The 20,438-nt window shown below is 35.1% G+C and overlaps 1 long non-coding RNA gene across 1 annotated transcript; it reads left to right on the top strand.

Annotated features, from left to right (window-relative positions):
* The first annotated feature begins 1,184 nt into the window (after positions 1-1,184).
* On the top strand, positions 1,185-15,388 carry LOC127983477 (uncharacterized). Its single transcript, XR_008160452.1, has 3 exons — positions 1,185-1,280; positions 6,906-7,970; positions 14,874-15,388. It is a non-coding gene; the product is annotated as an uncharacterized LOC127983477 (long non-coding RNA).
* Positions 15,389-20,438: the final 5,050 nt, after the last annotated feature.

Below are 20,438 nucleotides of genomic sequence, written 5' to 3'. Positions count from 1 at the left end.
TACCATGAAGTATTGTGAAATACTATATATTAAGACTTTATATATAGGCTTTATGAACAGATTAGAGTGACTCGTGAAGGACCAGCACCACCTCCTCTTGTCCGATGGTTTGAGGAATATATCTTCCAGAATCCGGGATTAAGATTTAGGAGCTCATTTTTATTCCACCTCCTTTCCTGAAAGTCTGTCTTGCAGAATTGACTAAAAATTAATCTTCACATTAATTCCTAATTATTTTGCAATTCTTTTTGTCAGTTCTTCTTGACCTGTTTTTTTCTTATTCTTTTCTGACCTCATGACCCAGTCAGCATTTTTTGTACAATGGCCAAGTCTTAACTTATCAATTTCTGTATTGCATTTGTGTTTAATATTTCTCATGGGCTTTACAGTTTGAGTTAAAACTCTTTTTTAGCGTATTTCATCTGTAAAAGAAAACGTGCCCAATAATTCTGCACACATGAATATAAGGAGTTTTTCTCTTCCAGCTTTCCTGGACTATTGTATAGCACTCATAAATGATTAAATAAAAAATAATGGTAGTTATTAAGATTGATATGGTTTGGAATTGGTAAAATGTGCTTGGAAAAAAATCACAATAAAACAACGTTTTAATGTTTAAGTTTGGAATATTAACTGACATGAATGAATGCTATATAAATATTGTTCATGTTAACATAATGTTTAGAAATGAAATATTATTGTAAAGTGTCACTAAAGTTATATATATTGTTCCGTGAATGTGATTTTAAAGTCTTGATGATTCTGATTAACCCTTTAACTGCCTTATCCTTTAAAACCTCACTGCCAGAGGGATATTGTGAATGCATGTGCCCGCTGGGCACAGTTTACCTGATGCCACCGGGGTGGCGATGGCATTGGTGGCTTGAGCCCGCCATCGCTGCTTGCAGCTATATTTAGGGCTCAAGCCCGAAGGGGCGAAGAGCCCTATTGTTCTTCTAAGGATTATTAGGGCTCAAGCCCAAAGGGCGAGAGGCCTATTGTTTTCCTTAGGATTATTTTTTATTATTATTATTATTAGGGCTCAAGCCTGGAGGGCGAGAGCCCTATTGTTTTCCTTAGGATTATTTGTTATTATTATTATTATTAGGGCTCAAGCCTGGAGGGCGAGAGCCCTATTGTTTTCCTTAGGATTATTTGTTATTATTATTATTATTATTTATTAGGGCTCAAGCCTGGAGGGCGAGAGCCCTATTGTTTTCCTTAGGATTATTTGTTATTATTATTATTATTATTATTTATTATTATTATTTTTCTTCAAGGTTTCGGGGGCTTTTGGGGCCCTTAACGTGCTTAAAAAGTCTTGAAAATTGGCACACACATTGGAACCTGCGGCCATTAGGGCCGGGCAGAGACTGATACACGGGCGTGGCACAGGGGCTCTACAGCGCCCCCTGGAATATGGAGGGCCATATATCATACATACTTGCACATAGACATACGAAACTCGGTACACATATAGAACTCATCAATACAAACAACTTTCGTATTGCATATCATAGGCTCCGCCCAACAGGAAGTTGGCTATTTGGGGTTTATTATTCATATTTGTCGTCAAAGTTGTGGGGGCTTTTGGGGTCCTTAACATACTCAAAAACTCTTGAAAATTTGCGCACACTTTGGAATCTGTGGCCTGAAGGAGCCTGCAGAGGCTGAGACCTGGGCGTGGCACAGGGGCTCTACGGCGCCCCCTGGATCACAGTTATAAATGTTGATGTATAGCTCACACATACTTGCACGTATTAATATGAAACTCAGTACACATATAGATCTCATCGTGCCGAACAACTTTCGTATTGCATATCATAGGCTCCGCCCAACAGGAAGTCAGCTATTTAGAGTTATGTAAAAAGCGCATGCTCTGGAATTTGAAATACTTGTCATAGGTTTTTTACTCGATTGCTGCCAAACTCGGTCAACATGATCTCAAGACATTGGGGATGAAAAATTGCCAGGGGATTTTTGATATCTCAAACGGTTTGCTCGTGGCGAGGCTTTGAAATTATGGTGAGAATTGAGAAACAGGAAGTGTCTAATACCATCCACATACATTTCCTGATTTTAATCAAACTTCATCAGATTATTCATTGTATGATGTCGATCGCATATATGTGACTATTAGGAGTCAAAGTTATAGCGCCACCAAGTGGCAGCAGGAAGTGTGTCATTTTCAAAATGCTTTGAATTCAGCATCTTATTTTTACTCGATTTGCTTCAAACTTCATCAGAATAATGTTAAAACACAGCCGATATAAATCTGCTGGGGGGATATTGATATCTAAAAATATTGTTGCCGTGGCAACATGTCAAACTGGAATACTTCTCAGGTGATTTTGAGGCATATAACATACTTAGAATTTCATCAAACTCAGAACACATATCAGTATTAGTGACAGCTAGACACTGGCAAAATTTCATAAGAGGGCGTGGAAGAGGCACTCTATAGCGCCACCTTTTGTCAAAAGTGGGGGGGTTAGTTTTAGCTACAGACACCAAACTCAGTACAAAAATTGTTCTTATCAAGACGGACAACTTTCTAATTCACAGTCATCAGCTACGACCAACAGGAAGTCGGCTATTTTGATTTGAATGTGGATTGTTTTTTACATTTAGCTGTGAATTAATGCATACTGCTCAGAGGAGAGTAACACTATACACACCAAACTTGGTGTACATGTTGAAAAAACATTGAGGAACTTAAATTGTGAATGGGTTTTGGATAGCTTGGATGGTTTTGTCGTGGGGATTTTTTAAAATGACAATAAAGATGGAATTATTAATTTTCCTGCATTTTTAAATTCCAAACACTTCAAAACCTTTTTTCATAAAGAAAAAAAGTTATTCTGAGTAAATATGCATAGTTTCATGACTTTACAACACTGTATGGATAACAGAAAATTAAAAAACTGTCAGACATCTCATATCACTCTGTCCCTCTGTTTGAGTGTGTGTGCTTAGACTTCCATTGTCTGAGAGAAATAGCGCCCCTACAGGTGCAGTTACCGGAATTAAAAAGGGATGAGACTGTCTTTTGGTTTCGATTTTAAATCGGTTAAAATACAAATAAATACTTGGATTTAATTCACACTGACAAGCTAAACCAACATATATGATTATTATAAGGTCAGGGCTCATTAATAATTGATGTGTGGTCAGTGATACGTGAGAAACACGAGAGATGAATCACCGCTCTGAGCAGGAGCGTGTGGAATGATGAGCTCAGAAAAAAACGAGTTTATTCTTGTTTTATAGCTATTAAAAATAAAGTATTGCAGCGATATCACACAATTCACCAATTAGAGCACACCAAGAGCTAAATTAAGATGTTTTTGAACTGTTTGTGTGAAAATGAAATATTCGCGGCTGCCTATCTGAAATCACTGCCTCCGATCAGCGCGCACAGTGTCACAAGTTCAAAACAAACGAATTTATTCTTGTTTAAGAGCTTTTCAAAATAAATTATTGCCATAAATGCACACAATACATCCATTATAACACTACACGAGCTAAATGCAGGTGTTTGTGACCCGTTTAAGTGCGCAAGACTATTTGAAAGCGCGACTGGCAGAATAACATTTCTCTCTCGAGCTGCAGGATTCTGCCTTTCGTCGTAAGAACGAACACATCACGGACAAGATTATTTCAAAATACATAATAGCTTGGCTAATATAAACGAAAACAGCCACGTGAACATAAACTGTTGAGAAATAAATCTGAAGTGGATCTACTGGATTTGAATATTAAGTGACCGCATATACCAGCTGCTTCTGTCTTCAATTTTAATCTATATAAAAAATTAAACTCATTCATCTTGGCTGCTTTTTTAATGTGTGTACGTATTTATTTATTATTTTGCTCTAACAAGACTTAATCTATATTTAATTAAATCAATTACATTTGATTTTACATTTGATTTGTCCATTTCTGCATCTAAACGCCTAAAAACCTAAAACATGCTCTATTATACTATTGTTAGCAATTTCTTTATCGTCCAATTTATCTGGTGTACACACTTTATTTTCATAATAAACTCGTTTGTTAGATTATACACAGTTATAGTGGTCTATAATAAATATTGACAGGTTTTATTCAAGCTGTTTAGAATGATTGCCATAGGCTAATTTTTAAAAATGTAAATCCCCAAAAAAAAAAAAAAAAGTAAATAAATAAAAAACATTGGAAAAGAATAACTTGTACTTTTTTATACATTTTGTATAGTTTCATAGTTTATGCATTATAGTTATAAAAACAAACAAATTTAGCCACTCACATAGAAATCTTAGGCCTTATCCTTTTCTGACAGTTTTAGGGATTTTTAAAAATCCTAAAAAACCTTATTTGTGCTGCAAATAATAATTTCAAACTAATTTGATACTGACCTCTGACATCCTGTGACATGATATTTATTTGAATTTACATAATCTCATGGATGTAACAGTAAATCTGTTCAGCTCACAGATCAAGACTAAGCTGTAATGCAAGCAGAACTTTCACAAATGCTTTTAGGTCAATAAAATCATTACAAAACACTTACAAATCATTTAAGGGATTTGATAACACTGTAAAATAATGTCTAATTTGTTAACATTAGCAAATGCATTGATAACACTTTATAATAACTGCACTCATTAGTAAATAGTCAGTTCATGCTTCATAAAGCCTTGTCCCAATATTAATAGTCAGTAGTAAGCAGTTTATAAATACAGCTATAAATAGCTCATTTATTAAAAATGAGAGTAAAGGGTCAGTTATCTTCCTATGAAAAATAAAAAAATAAAATAAACAAACAACAACACTGATTGATACAGAACTCAGAAATGTTATTGTGGATTTATGATAAACTCAGCCTGTAAATGAATTCATTCTCCTCCAAGAAGACACAAGTAGTTCACACCAAACTTTTTTAACATGAAGCCATATACTGAAGATGTTAAATTGCGAATGGGTTTAGGATACCTTAAATGGTGTGGCCATAGAGATTTATTAAAGTAACATAAAAAAATACCATAGTTATTTTACTATATCTTTAAAATTTTTAATTCCAACTCTTCATAATTTTTTATATACCTATAAGTCATCATTTGAAGGAAGCACAGTAAGTTTCATAGCTTTATCATTTTCAAGAGCCAGCATAAAATTAAAACTATCATAACATATAAATCAAGCTGGCAATTCTTAGTACCAATAATGGCCACCAGATGGAGCTATAGGATCACTTTTAAATAATTATTGTAGAAACAAGTATGATTTAAATCATTTATAGAAATCTTTCAAAGAAAAATAATATGAATTTTATGTATTTTACTGATAAAATGACCCTCACTTAATTAGAACAACATGCTGAAGTATTGTGAACTGTATATTAAGAATAATTCTTTATAGGCTTTATGGACAGATAAGTTTTGAGTGACTCTTGAAGGATCAGCACCACATCCTCTTTTACCACTGTTTAAAGAATTTATCTTACAGTACAGGTGCGGATGAATTTTGAATAGCTTGAATGGTTTTGTCGTGGTGATTTTTTGAAATAACAGTAAAAAAGTAACCAGTAAATGTCTTTTATTTTTTTAAGTGCAGCTTCTAAACACTTCAAAAAAATGTACACATAGAAGACAAGTCATTCTGAGGAAATATGCATAGTTTCATGACTATACAACACTATATGGATGATAGAAAATTAAAAAACTATCATACATCTGATGTCACTCTGTCCCTCTGTCACTGTGGGTAATGTGTGTGTGTGTGTGTGTGTGTGTGTTAAGTGAATTAGGTGTGAAACTATCAGGGAGCATTTAGTCTCCAGCGCCAACATTTTACAGAACTGCCACTTTCCTGGAGTCTCAGAATTACTCGGTGTCAGGTTCTGAGAGATCTAAGATTTCAAAAAATGATTTGATTAGAATACCATGAAGTATTGTGAAATACTATATATTAAGACTTTATATATAGGCTTTATGAACAGATTAGAGTGACTCATGAAGGACCAGCACCACCTCCTCTTGTCCGATGGTTTGAGGAATATATCTTCCAGAATCCGGGATTAAGATTTAGGAGCTCATTTTTATTCCACCTCCTTTCCTGAAAGTCTGTCTTGCAGAATTGACTAAAAATTAATCTTCACATTAATTCCTAATTATTTTGCAATTATTTTTGTCAGTTCTTCTTGACCTGTTTTTTTTTTTCTTCTTCTTTTCTGACCTCATGACCCTGTCAGCATTTTTGTACAATGGTCAAGTCTTAACTTATCCATTTCTGTATTGCATTTGTGTTTGATATTTCTCATGGGTATTTCATAATTTTCGACTTTGAGTTAAAACAGTTTGAGTTAAAACTCTTTTTTAGCGCATTTCATCTGTAAAAGAAAACAGCCTAATAATTCTGCACATGAATATAAGGAGTTTTTCTCTTACAGCTTTTCTGGACTATTGTATAGCACTCATAAATGATTAAATAAAAAATAATGGTAGTTATTAAGATTGATATGGTTTGGAATTGGTAAAATGTGCTTGGAAAAAAATCACAATAAAACAATGTTTTAATGTTTAAGTTTGGAATATTAACTGACATAAATTAATGCTATATAAATATTGTTCATGTTAACATAATGTTTATAAATGAAATCTTATTGTAAAGTGTTACTAAATATATATATATATGTTTGGGGAATATATATATATATTGTTCTGTGAATGTGATTTTAAAGTCTAGATGATTCGGATTAACCCTTTAACCGCCATATCCTTTAAAACGTCACTGCCAGAGGGATATTGTGAATGCATGTGCCCGCTGGGCACAGTTTACCTGATGCCACCGGGGTGGCGATGGCATTGGTGGCTTGAGCCCGCCATCGCTGCTTGCAGCTATATTTATTATTATTTTTCTTCAAGGTTTCGGGGGCTTTTGGGGCCCTTAACATGCTTAAAAAGTCTTGAAAATTGGCACACACATTGGAACCTGCGGCCATTAGGGCCGGGCAGAGACTGATACACGGGCGTGGCACAGGGGCTCTACAGCGCCCCCTGGAATATGGAGGGCCATATATCATACATACTTGCACGTAGACGTACGAAACTCGGTACACATATAGAACTCATAAATACAAACAACTTTCGTATTGCATATCATAGGCTCCGCCCAACAGGAAGTTGGCTATTTGGGGTTTATTATTCATATTTGTCGTCAAAGTTGTGGGGGCTTTTGGGGTCCTTAACATACTCAAAAACTCTTGAAAGTTTGCGCACAATTTGGAATCTGTGGCCTTTAGGAGCCTGCAGAGGCTGGGACACGGGCGTGGCACAGGGGCTCTACAGCGCCCCCTGGAACACAGTCATAAATGTTGATGTATAGCTCACACATACTTGCACGTATTAATATGAAACTCAGTACACATATAGATCTCATCATGCCGAACAACTTGCGTATTGCATGTCATAGGCTCCGCCCAACAGGAAGTCAGCTATTTAGAGTTATGTAAAAAGCGCATGCTCTGGAATTTGAAATACTTGTCATAGGTTTTTTACTCGATTGCCACCAAACTCGGTCAACATGATCTCAAGAGACTGGGGATGAAAAATTGCCAGGGGATTTTTGATATCTCAAACGGTTTGCTCGTGGCGAGGCGTTGAAATTATGGCGAGAAATGAGAAACAGGAAGTGTCTAATACCATCCACATACATTTCCTGATTTTAATCAAACTTCATCAGATTATTCTTTGTATGATGTCGATCGCATATATGTGACTATTAGGAGTCAAAGTTATAGCGCCACCAACTGGCAGCAGGAAGTGTGTCATTTTCAAAATGCTTTGTATTCAGCATCTTATTTTTACTCGATTTGCTTCAAACTTCATCAGAATAATGTTAAAACACAGCCTATATTAATCTGCTAGGGGGATATTGATATCTAAAAATATTGTTGCCGTGGCAACATGTCAAACTTGAATACTTCTCAGGTGATTTTAAGGCATATAACATGCTTAGAATTTCATCAAACTCAGAACACATATCAGTATTTATGATAACTAGACACTGGCAAAAGTTCATAAGAGGGCGTGGAAGAGGCACTCTATAGCGCCACCTTTTGTCAAAAGTGGGGGGGTTAGTTTTAGCTACAGACACCAAACTCGGTACAAAAATTGTTCTTATCAAGACGGACAACTTTCTAATTCACAGTCATCAGCTACGATCAACAGGAAGTCAGCTATTTTGATTTGAATGTGGATTTTTTTTTTACATTTAGCTGTGAATTAATGCATACTGCTCAGAGGAGAGTAACACTATACACACCAAACTTTGTCTACATGATGCCAAAACATTTTAAACAACTTAAATTGCCAAAGGATTTTGGATAGCTTGAACGGTTTTGTCATGGTGATTTTTTTAAATGACAGTAAAAATGGAATTATTAATTGTCCTGCATTTTTAAATTCCAAACACTTCAAAACCTTTTTTCATACAGAAAAAAAGTCATTCTGAGTAAATATGGATAGTTTCACGACTTTACAACACTGTATGGATAACAGAAAATTAAAAAACTGTCAGACATCTCATCTCACTCTGTCCATCTGTTTGAGTATTATGTGCTGAGACTTACATTGTCTGAGAGAAAATGCGCCCCTACAGGTGCAATTCCTGAAAGGGAAATTCGACTGAAAGGGAGGAGACTCTCTTTTAGTTTCATTTTTAAATCGGTTAAAATACAAATAAATACTTAGATTTAATTCACACTGACAAGCTAAACCAACATATATGATTATTATCAGGTCAGGGCTCATTAATAATTGATGTGTGGTCAGTGATACGTGAGAAACACGAGAGATGAATCACCGCTCTGAGCAGGAGCGTGTGGAATGATGAGCTCAGAAAAAACGAGTTTATTCTTGTTTTATAGCTTTTAAAATTAAAATATTAAAGCGATATTACACAATTCACCAATTAGAACACACCAGGAGCTAAATTCAGATGTTTTTGAACTGTTTGTGTGAAAATGAAATATTCGCGGCTGCCTATCTGAAATCACTGCCTCCGATCAGCGCGCACAGTGTCACAAGTTCAAAACTAACGAATTTATTCTTGTTTAAGAGCTTTTTCAAATAAAATATTGTCATAAATGCACACAATACACCCATTATAACACAACACGAGCTAAATGCAGGTGTTTGTGACCCGTTTAAGTGTGCAAGACTATTTGAAAGCGCGACTGGCAGAATACATATATCTCTCGAGCTGCAGGATTCTGCCTTTCGTCGTAAGAACGAACACATCACGGACAAGATTATTTCAAAATACATAATAGCTTGGCGAATATAAACGAAAACAGCCACGTAGACATAAACTGTTGAGAAATAAATCTGAAGTGGATCTACTGGATTTGAATATTAAGTGACCGCATATACCAGCTGCTTCTGTCTTCAATTTTAATCTACATATAAAAAAGGAAACTCATTCATCTTGGCGGCTTTTTTAATGTGTGTACGTATTTATTTATTATTTTGCTCTAACAAGAATTAATCTATATTTAATTAAATCAATTACATTTTATTTTACATTTGATTTGTCCATTTCTGCATCTAAACGCCTAAAAACCTAAAACATGCTCTATTATATTATTGTTAGCAATTTCTTTATCGTCCAATTTATCTGGTGTACACACTTTTATTTTCATAATAAACTTGTTTCTTAGATTATACACAGTTACAGTGGTCTATAATAAATATTAACAGGTTTTATTCAAGCTGTTTAGAATGATTGCAGTAGGCTAATTTGTTTTTATGTAAATCCCAAAAAATAAATTAAATAAATAAAAAACATTGGAAAACAATAACTGTTGTACTTTTTTATACATTTTGTATAATTTCATAGTTTATGCATTATAGTTATAAAAACAAACAAATTTAGCCACTCACATAGAAATCTTAGGCCTTATCCTTTTCTGACAGTTTTAGGTTTTTTTTAAGAAATCCTAAAAAACCTTATTTGTGCTGCAAATAATAATTTCAAACTAATTTGATACTGACCTCTGACATCCTGTGACATGATATTTATTTGAATTTACATAATCTAATGGATGTAACAGTAAATCTGTTCAGCTCACAGATCAAGACTAAGCTGTAATGCAAGCAGAACTTTCACAAATGCTTGTAGGCAAATAAAATCATTACAAAACACTTACAAATCATTTAAGGGATTTGATAACACTGTAAAATAATATTTAATTTGTTAACATTAGCAAATGCATTGATAACACTTTATAATAACTTCACTCATTTGTAAATAGTCAGTTCATGCTTCATAAAGCCTTGTCCCAATATTAATAGTCAGTAGTAGTTTATAAATACAGCTATAAATAGCTTGTTCTTGGTTTATAAGCACATTTATTAAAAAGGAGAGTAAAGGGTCAGTTATCTTCCTATGAAAAATAAAAAAAATGAAAATAAACAAACAACAACAGATTGATACAGAACTCAGAAATGTTATTGTGGATTTATGATAAACTCAGCCTGTAAATTAATTCATTCTCCTCCAAGAAGACACAAGTAGTTCACACCAAACTTTTTTAACATGAAGCCAATATACTGAAGATATTAAATTGCGAATGGGTTTAGGATACCTTAAATGGTGTGGCCATAGCGATTTATTAAAGTAACATAAAAAATACAATAGTTATTTTACTATATCTTTAAAATTTTTAATTCCAACTCTTCATAATTTTTTATATACGTAGAAGTCATCATTTGAAGGAAGCACAGTAAGTTTCATAGCTTTATCATTTTCAAGAGCCAGCATAAAATTAAAACTATCATAACATATAAATCAAGCTTGCAATTCTTAGTACCAATAATGGCCACCAGATGGAGCTATAGGATTACTTTTAAATAATTATTGTAGAAACAAGTATGATTTAAATCATTTATAGAAATCTTTCAAAGAAAAATAATATGAATTTTATGTATTTTACTGATAAAATGACCCTCACTTAATTAGAATAACAAGCTGAAGTATTGTGAACTGTATATTAAGAATAATTCTTTATAGGCTTTATGGACAGATACGTTTTGAGTGACTCTTGAAGGTTCAGCACCACATCCTCTTTTACCACTGTTTAAAGAATGTATCTTACAGAACAGGTGCGGATGAATTTTGAATGGCTTGAATGGTTTTGTCGTGGTGATTTTTTGAAATAACAGTAAAAAAGTAACCAGTAAATGTCTTTTATTTTTTTAAGTGCAGCTTCTAAACGCTTCAAAAAAATGTACACATAGAAGACAAGTCATTCTGAGGAAATATGCATGGTTTCATGACTATACAACACTATATGGATGATAGAAAATTAAAAAACTATCATACATCTGATGTCACTCTGTCCCTCTGTCACTGTGGGTAATGTGTGTTTGTGTGTGTGTTAAGTGAATTAGGTGTGAAACTATCAGGGAGCATTTAGTCTCCAGTGCCAACATTTTACAGAACTGCCACTTTCCTGGAGTCTCAGAATTACAATGTGTCAGGTTCTGAGAAATCAAAGATTCCAAAAAATGATTTAATTAGAATACCATGAAGTATTGTGAAATACTATATATTAAGACTTTATATATAGGCTTTATGAACAGATTGGAGTGACTCGTGAAGGACCAGCACCACCTCCTCTTGTCCGATGGTTTGAGGAATATATCTTCCAGAATCCGGGATTAAGATTTAGGAGCTCATTTTTATTCCACCTCCTTTCCTGAAAGTCTGTCTTGCAGAATTGACTAAAAATTAATCTTCACATTAATTCCTAATTATTTTGCAATTATTTTTGTCAGTTCTTCTTGACCTGTTTTTTTTTCTTCTTCTTTTCTGACCTCATGACCCAGTCAGCATTTTTGTACAATGGTCACGTCTTAACTTATCTATTTCTGTATTGCATTTGTGTTTGATATTTCTCATGGGTATTTCATAATTTTCGACTTTGAGTTAAAACAGTTTGAGTTAAAACTCTTTTTTAGCGCATTTCATCTGTAAAAGAAAACATGCCTAATAATTCTGCACATGAATATAAGGAGTTTTTCTCTTCCAGCTTTCCTGGAATATTGTATAGCACTCATAAATGATTAAATAAAAAATAATGGTAGTTATTAAGATTGATATGGCTTGGAATTGGTAAAATGTGCTTGGAAAAAAAATCACAATAAAACAATGTTTTAATGTTTAAGTTTGGAATATTAACTGACATGAATGAATGCTATATAAATATTGTTCATGTTAACATAATGTTTATAAATGAAATCTTATTGTAAAGTGTTACTAAATATATATATATATATATATATTAGGGGTGTAACGGTTCACAAAATTCACGGTTCGGTTCGATACGATACACTGATGTCACGGTTCGGTTCGGTTCGGTTCGATACGTTTTAGATACAGCAAAATGTAAAAACATCTCAACTTTTCAGAATGCCGCAAGCGCACCGCGGGTCATGTGACAAGAACTAACCAATCAGCTTCATCCTTTCCCGTAACAACGTTGAGAGCTCAGCCAAGATGAAGGATCAGCTGATCATAGTTGTATATGGATTGCAATTTTGAAATAAATTTAGTAGCAGAGCTACTGCAAGCGATTTTTAGAGCTGCAAATCCATTTATCCTTCGCTGAAATTTCCGCGTCTCATGGAGAGAGCACGTCATTGTTGCTTAGCAAAGACAGACGCCTCATGAGCGCTTCTGCCCAAGCGCTTTGGAAAGGAGGAGAAAGACGCGCTTAGCGTTTTCCATGCGTTTTTAGGCACGATATGTGAACGGCCCCTAAGGCGCTCGCTCACTCAGCACGCGCTGAAGGCTCGTTGCAAAATGTCGAATGCCTTTAACAGACCAGAAATATAAGATCCTAAAATAACCAACAGGTCTGGTGTTTGGGTTGGATTCCCTGTAAGCTATAGTTTCTAAATGCTGCAGGGATAGTTTGCTGCGTGCATGTTTCTCCCTTTTTTCGTCTTTTCCCAGATAGTACTGACGCATATATCCCAGATATTCCCGCTGGTGTTTTTTTTTTTTTTTTTTTTATTCCCGCTGGTGTACCCTGTCATGTTGCAGATGCGACATACCGTTGTTTTTTTATCCACCACTCTCTTGCCATCACCATTATAGCTTAAAGGGAATCCAAAGTGCACCCAAACACCAGACCTGTTGGTTATTGGAGGATCTTCTCATTTCTAGTCTGTTCAACGCATTGGCTATTTTGCAACGAGCCTTCAGCGCGTACTGAGTGAGCGAGCGCCTGCTGAGTAGCCTAACATAAACATATAAGATGGTGTTTTTTTCTTCTTCGGGAGTGTCATGGGCGTTGCCTGTTACGTTGTTTGGGTTATTGGGCTACCTTGTTGAACGCATATCATTATATTTCTCTCTCTCTCTTTTTTTTTTTTTTTCAAATATAATTAATTACTCCAACGAACCGTTCGGTATACATAATGCGTACCGCGTACCGAACCGAAAGCGTCGTACCGAACGGTTCAATACGAATACGCGTATCGTTACACCCCTAATATATATATATATATATATATATATATATATATATATATATATTGTTCTGTGAATGTGATTTTAAAGTCTAGATGATTCGGATTAACCCTTTAACCGCCATATCCTTTAAAACCTCACTGCCAGAGGGATATTGTGAATGCATGTGCCCGCTGGGCACAGTTTACCTGATGCCACCGGTGTGGCGATGGCATTGGTGGCTTGAGCCCGCCATCGCTGCTTGCAGCTATATTTATTATTATTATTTATTATTATTATTTTTCTTCAAGGTTTCGGGGGCTTTTGGGGCCCTTAACATGCTTAAAAAGTCTTGAAAATTGGCACACACATTGGAACCTGCGGCCATTAGGGCCGGGCAGAGACTGATACACGGGCGTGGCACAGGGGCTCTACAGCGCCCCCTGGAATATGGAGGGCCATATATCATACATACTTGCACGTAGACGTACGAAACTCGGTACACATATAGAACTCATCAATACAAACAACTTTCGTATTGCATATCATAGGCTCCGCCCAACAGGAAGTTGGCTATTTGGGGTTTATTATTCATATTTGTCGTCAAAGTTGTGGGGGCTTTTGGAGTCCTTAACATACTCAAAAACTCTTGAAAGTTTGCGCACAATTTGGAATCTGTGGCCTTTAGGAGCCTGCAGAGGCTGGGACACGGGCGTGGCACAGGGGCTCTACAGCGCCCCCTGGAACACAGTCATAAATGTTGATGTATAGCTCACACATACTTGCACGTATTAATATGAAACTCAGTACACATATAGATCTCATCGTGCCGAACAACTTGCGTATTGCATGTCATAGGCTCCGCCCAACAGGAAGTCAGCTATTTAGAGTTATGTAAAAAGCGCATGCTCTGGAATTTGAAATACTTGTCATAGGTTTTTTACTCGATTGCCGCCAAACTCGGTCAACATGATCTCAAGACACTGGGGATGAAAAATTGCCAGGGGATTTTTGATATCTCAAACGGTTTGCTCGTGGTGAGGCGTTGAAATTATGGCGAGAAATGAGAAACAGGAAGTGTCTAATACCATCCACATACATTTCCTGATTTTAATCAAACTTCATCAGATTATTCTTTGTATGATGTCGATCGCATATATGTGACTATTAGGAGTCAAAGTTATAGCGCCACCAACTGGCAGCAGGAAGTGTGTCATTTTCAAAATGCTTTGTATTCAGCATCTTATTTTTACTCGATTTGCTTCAAACTTCATCAGAATAATGTTAAAACACAGCCTATATTAATCTGCTAGGGAGATATTGATATCTAAAAATATTGTTGCCGTGGCAACATTTCAAACTTGAATACTTCTCAGGTGATTTTAAGGCATATAACATACTTAGAATTTCATGAAATTCAGAACACATATCAGTATTTATGATAACTAGACACTGGCAAAAGTTCATAAGAGGGCGTGGAAGAGGCACTCTATAGCGCCACCTTTTGTCAAAAGTGGGGGGGTTAGTTTTAGCTACAGATACCAAACTCGGTACAAAAATTGTTCTTATCAAGACGGACAACTTTCTAATTCACAGTCATCAGCTACGATCAACAGGAAGTCAGCTATTTTGATTTGAATGTGGATTTTTTTTTACATTTAGCTGTGAATTAATGCATACTGCTCAGAGGAGAGTAACACTATACACACCAAACTTTGTCTACATGATGCCAAAACATTTTAAACAACTTAAATTGCCAAAGGATTTTGGATAGCTTGAACGGTTTTGTCGTGGAGATTTTTTTAAATGACAGTAAAAATGGAATTATTAATTGTCCTGCATTTTTAAATTCCAAACACTTCAAAACCTTTTTTCATACAGAAAAAAAGTCATTCTGAGTAAATATGGATAGTTTCACGACTTTACAACACTGTGTGGATAACAGAAAATTAAAAAACTGTCAGACATCTCATCTCACTCTGTCCCTCTGTTTGAGTATTATGTGCTTAGACTTACATTGTCTGAGAGAAAATGCGCCCCTACAGGTGCAATTCCTGAAAGGGAAATTCGACTGAAAGGGAGGAGACTCTCTTTTAGTTTCATTTTTAAATCGGTTAAAATACAAATAAATACTTAGATTTAATTCACACTGACAAGCTAAACCAACATATATGATTATTACCAGGTCAGGGCTCATTAATAATTGATGTGTGGTCAGTGATACGTGAGAAACACGAGAGATGAATCACGCTCTGAGCAGGAGCGTGTGGAATGATGAGCTCAGAAAAAACGAGTTTATTCTTGTTTTATAGCTTTTAAAATTAAAATATTAAAGCGATATTACACAATTCACCAATTAGAACACACCAGGAGCTACATTCAGATGTTTTTGAACTGTTTGTGTGAAAATGAAATATTCGCGGCTGCCTATCTGAAATCACTGCTCCGATCAGCGCAAACAGTGTCACAAGTTCAAAACAAACGAATTTATTCTTGTTTAAGAGCTTTTTCAAATAAAATATTGTCATAAATGCACACAATAAACCCATTATAACACAACACGAGCTAAATGCAGGTGTTTGTGACCCGTTTAAGTGTGCAAGACTATTTGAAAGCGCGACTGGCAGAATAACATGTATCTCTCGAGCTGCAGGATTCTGCCTTTCGTCGTAAGAATGAACACATCACGGACAAGATTATTTCAAAATACATAATAGCTTGGCGAATATAAACGAAAACAGCCACGTGAACATAAACTGTTGAGAAATAAATCTGAAGTGGATCTACTGGATTTGAATATTAAAGTGACAACATTTACCACTTGCTTCTGTCTTCAATTGTAATCTATATAAAAAAGGAAACTCATTCTTGGCTGCTTTTTTAATGTGTGCGTATTTATTTATTTACCTTTTTATACATTTTGTATAATTTCATAGTTTGTGTATTACAATAAAAACAAAATCTCATGGATGTAACAGTACATCTGCTCACAGATCAATACTAAGCTGTAATGCAAGCAGAACTTTCACAAATGCTTATGAGTCATTTAAGGATTTGATAACACTGTAAAATAATGTCTAATTTGTTAACATTAGCAAATTCATTGATAACACTTTATAATAACTGCACTCATTAGTAAATAGTCAGTTCATGCTTTATAAAGCCTTGTCCCAATATTAATAGTCAGTAGTAAGCAGTTTATAAATACAGCTATAAATAGCTTGTCCTTGGTTTATAAGCACATTTATTAAAAAGGAGAGTAAGTTATCTTCCTATGAAAAATAAAAGATACAAATAAACAAACAACAACACAGATTGATACAGAACTCAGAAATTTTATTGTGGATTTATGATAAAGCCTGCAAATGAATTCATACTCCTACTCATACTACTCCATACTCCTTTTTCAACATGATGCCAATATACTGAGATGTTAAATTTTGAATGGGTTTAGGATAGCTTAAATGGTGTTGCCATAGAGATTTATTAAAGTAACATAAAAAAATACAATAGTTATTTTACTATATCTTTACAATTTTTCATTCTAAATCTTCATAATTTTTTATATAAGTAGAAGTCCTCATTTGAAGGAAGCACAGTAAGTTTCATAGCTTTATCACTTTCAAGAGCCAGCATAAAATTTAAACTATCATAACTTATAAATCAAGCTTGCAATTCTTAGTACCTATAATGGCCACCAGAGGGAGCTATAGGATTACTTTTAAATAATTATTGTAGAAACGAGTATGATTTAAATCATTTATAGAAATCTTTCAAAAAAAAAAATGAATTGTATATATTTTACTGATAAAATGACCCTCACTTAATTAGAATAACAAGCTGAAGTATTTTGAACTGTATAGTAAGAATAATTCTTTATAGGCTTTATGGACAGATAACGTTTTGAGTGACTCTTGAAGGTTCAGCACCACATCTTCTTTTACCACTGTTTAAAGAATTAATCTTACAGAATAGGTGTGAATGAATTTTGGATAGCTTGAATGGTTTTGCCGTGATGATTTTTTGAAATAATAGTAAAAAAGGAACCAGTAAATGTCTTTTTATTTTTTTTAAAGTGCAGCTTCTAAACACTTTAAAAAAAAAAATGTACACATAGAAGACCAGTCATTCTGAGGCATATTTCCTCAGAATGACTGGTCTCATGACCATAGTTTCATGACTATACAACACTATATGGATGATAGAAAATTAAAAAAAACTATCATACATCTGATGTCACTCAGTCCCACTGTCACTGTGGGTAATGTGTGTGTGTGTGTTAAGTAAATTAGGTGTGAAACTATCAGGGTGCATTTAGTCTCCAGCGCCAACATTTTACAGAACTGCCACTTTCCTGGAGTCTCCAGAATTACTCGGTGTCAGGCTCTGAGAGACTTAAGATTCCAAAAAATGATTTAATTAGAATACCATGAAGTATTGTGAAATACTATATATTAAGTCTTTATATATAGGCTTTATGCACAGATTAGAGTGACTCGTGAAGGACCAGCACCACCTCCTTTTGTTCGATGGTTTGAGGAATATATATTCCAGAATCCAGGATTAAGATTTAGGAGCTCATTTTTATTCCACCTCCTTTCCTGAAAAGTCTGTCTTGCAGAATTGACTAAAAATTAATCTTCACATTAATTACTAATTATTTTGCAATTCTTTTTGTCAGTTCTTCTTGACCTGTTTTTTTTCTTCTTCTTTTCTGACCTCATGACCCAGTCAGTATTTTTTGTACAATGGTCAAGTCTTAACTTATCCATTTCTGTATTGCATTTGTGTTTGATATTTCTCATGGGTATTTCATAATTTTCGACCTTACAGTTTGAGTTAAAAGTCTATTTTAGCGCATTTCATCTGTAAAAGAAAACATGCCTAATAATTCTGCACACATGAATATAAGGAGTTTTTCTCTTCCAGCTTTCGTGGACTATTGTATAGCACTCATAAATGATTAAATAAAAAATAATGGTAGTTATTAAGATTTATATGGTTTGGAATTGGTAAAATGTACTTGTAAAAAAATCACAATAAAACAATGTTTTCATGTTTAAGTTTGGAATATTAACTGACATGAAAGAATGCTATATAAATATTGTTCATGTTAACATAATGTTTATAAATGAAATCTTATTGTACAGTGTTACTAATATATATATTGTTCTGTGAATGTGATTTTAAAGTCTAGATGATTCGGATTAACCCTTTAACTGCCGTATCCTTTAAAACCTCACTGCCAGAGGGATATTGTGAATGCATGTGCCCGCTGGGCACAGTTTACCTGATGCCACCGGGGTGGCGATGGCATTGGTGGCTTGAGCCCGCCATCGCTGCTTGCAGCTATATTTATTATTATTATTATTTTTTTTTTCCAACGTCTCGGGGGCTTTTGGGGCCCTTAACGTGCTTAAAAAGTCTTGAAAATTGGCACACAGATTGGAACCTGCGGCCATTAGGGCCGGGCAGAGACTGATACACGGGCGTGGCACAGGGGCTCTACAGCGCCCCCTGGAATATGGAGGGCCATATATCATACATTCTTGCTCGTAGACGAATGAAACTCGGTACACATATAAATCTCATCAATCCAAACAACTTTTGTATTGCATATCATAGGCTCCGCCCAACAGGAAGTTGGCTATTTAGGGTTTAGTATTCAAATTTTTCGTCAAAGTTGTGGGGGCTTTTGGGGTCCTTAACATACTCAAAAACTCTTGAAAATTTGCGCACACTTTGGAATCTGTGGCCTTTAGGAGCCTGCAGAGGCTGGGACCCGGGCGTGGCACAGGGGCTCTACGGCGCCCCCTGGAACACAGTCAGAAATGTTGATGTATAGCTCACACATACTTGCACATATTCATATGAAACTCAGTACACATATAGATCTCATCGTGCCGAACAACTTTCGTATTGCATGTCATAGGCTCCACCCAACAGGAAGTCAGCTATTTAGAGTTATGTAAAAAGCGCATGCTCTGGAATTTGAAATACTTGTCATAGGTTTTTTTCTCGATTGCCGCCAAACTTGGTCAACATGATCTCAAGACACTGGGGATGAAAAATTGCCAGGGGATTTTTGATATCTCGAACGGTTTGCTCGTGGCGAGGCGTTGAAATTATGGCGAGAAATGAGAAACAGGAAGTGTCTAATACCGTCCACATACATTTCCTGATTTTAATCAAACTTCATCAGATTATTCGTTGTATGATGTCGATCGCATATATGTGACTATTAGGAGTCAAAGTTATAGCGCCACCAACTGGCAGAAGGAAGTGTGTCATTTTCAAAATGATTTGAATTCAGCATCTTATTATTACTCGATTTGCTTCAAACTTCATCAGAATAATGTTAAAACACAGCCGATATAAATCTGCAAGGGGGATATTGATATCTAAAAAATTGTTGGCGTGGCAACATGTCAAACTGGAATACTTCTCAGGTGATTTTGAGGCAAATAACATACTTAGAATTTCACAAAACTCTGAACACACATCAGTATTTCTGATAGGAACTTAAATTGTGAATGGATTTTGGATAGCTTGAATGGTTTTGCCGTGGTGATTTTTTTAAATGACCTTACAAAGGGAATCATTATTGTATTTTTAAATTGCAGCTTCCAAACACGTCAAAGAATTTTTTCATACAGATGAAAAAGTCATTCTGAGGAAATATGCATAGTTTAACGACTTTACAACACTGTATGGATAACAGAAAATTAAAAAACTGTCAGACATCTCATCTCACTCTGTCCCTCTGTTTGAGTATGTGTGCTTCAGACTTCCATTGTCTGAGAGAAATTGCGCCCCTACAGGTTCAATTCCCGAACTTTTACTTTCACTTTTAAATCGGTTAAAAATACAAATAAATACTTAGATTTAATTCACACTGACAAGCTAAACCAACATATCTGATTATTACCGGTTCAGGGCTC

This window comes from Carassius gibelio, chromosome B20, assembly GCF_023724105.1.
Source record: "Carassius gibelio isolate Cgi1373 ecotype wild population from Czech Republic chromosome B20, carGib1.2-hapl.c, whole genome shotgun sequence".
Lineage (NCBI taxonomy): Eukaryota > Metazoa > Chordata > Actinopteri > Cypriniformes > Cyprinidae > Carassius > Carassius gibelio.
Note: the sequence above shows the minus strand (reverse complement) of the source record. Positions and strands in the feature narration are given on the sequence as shown.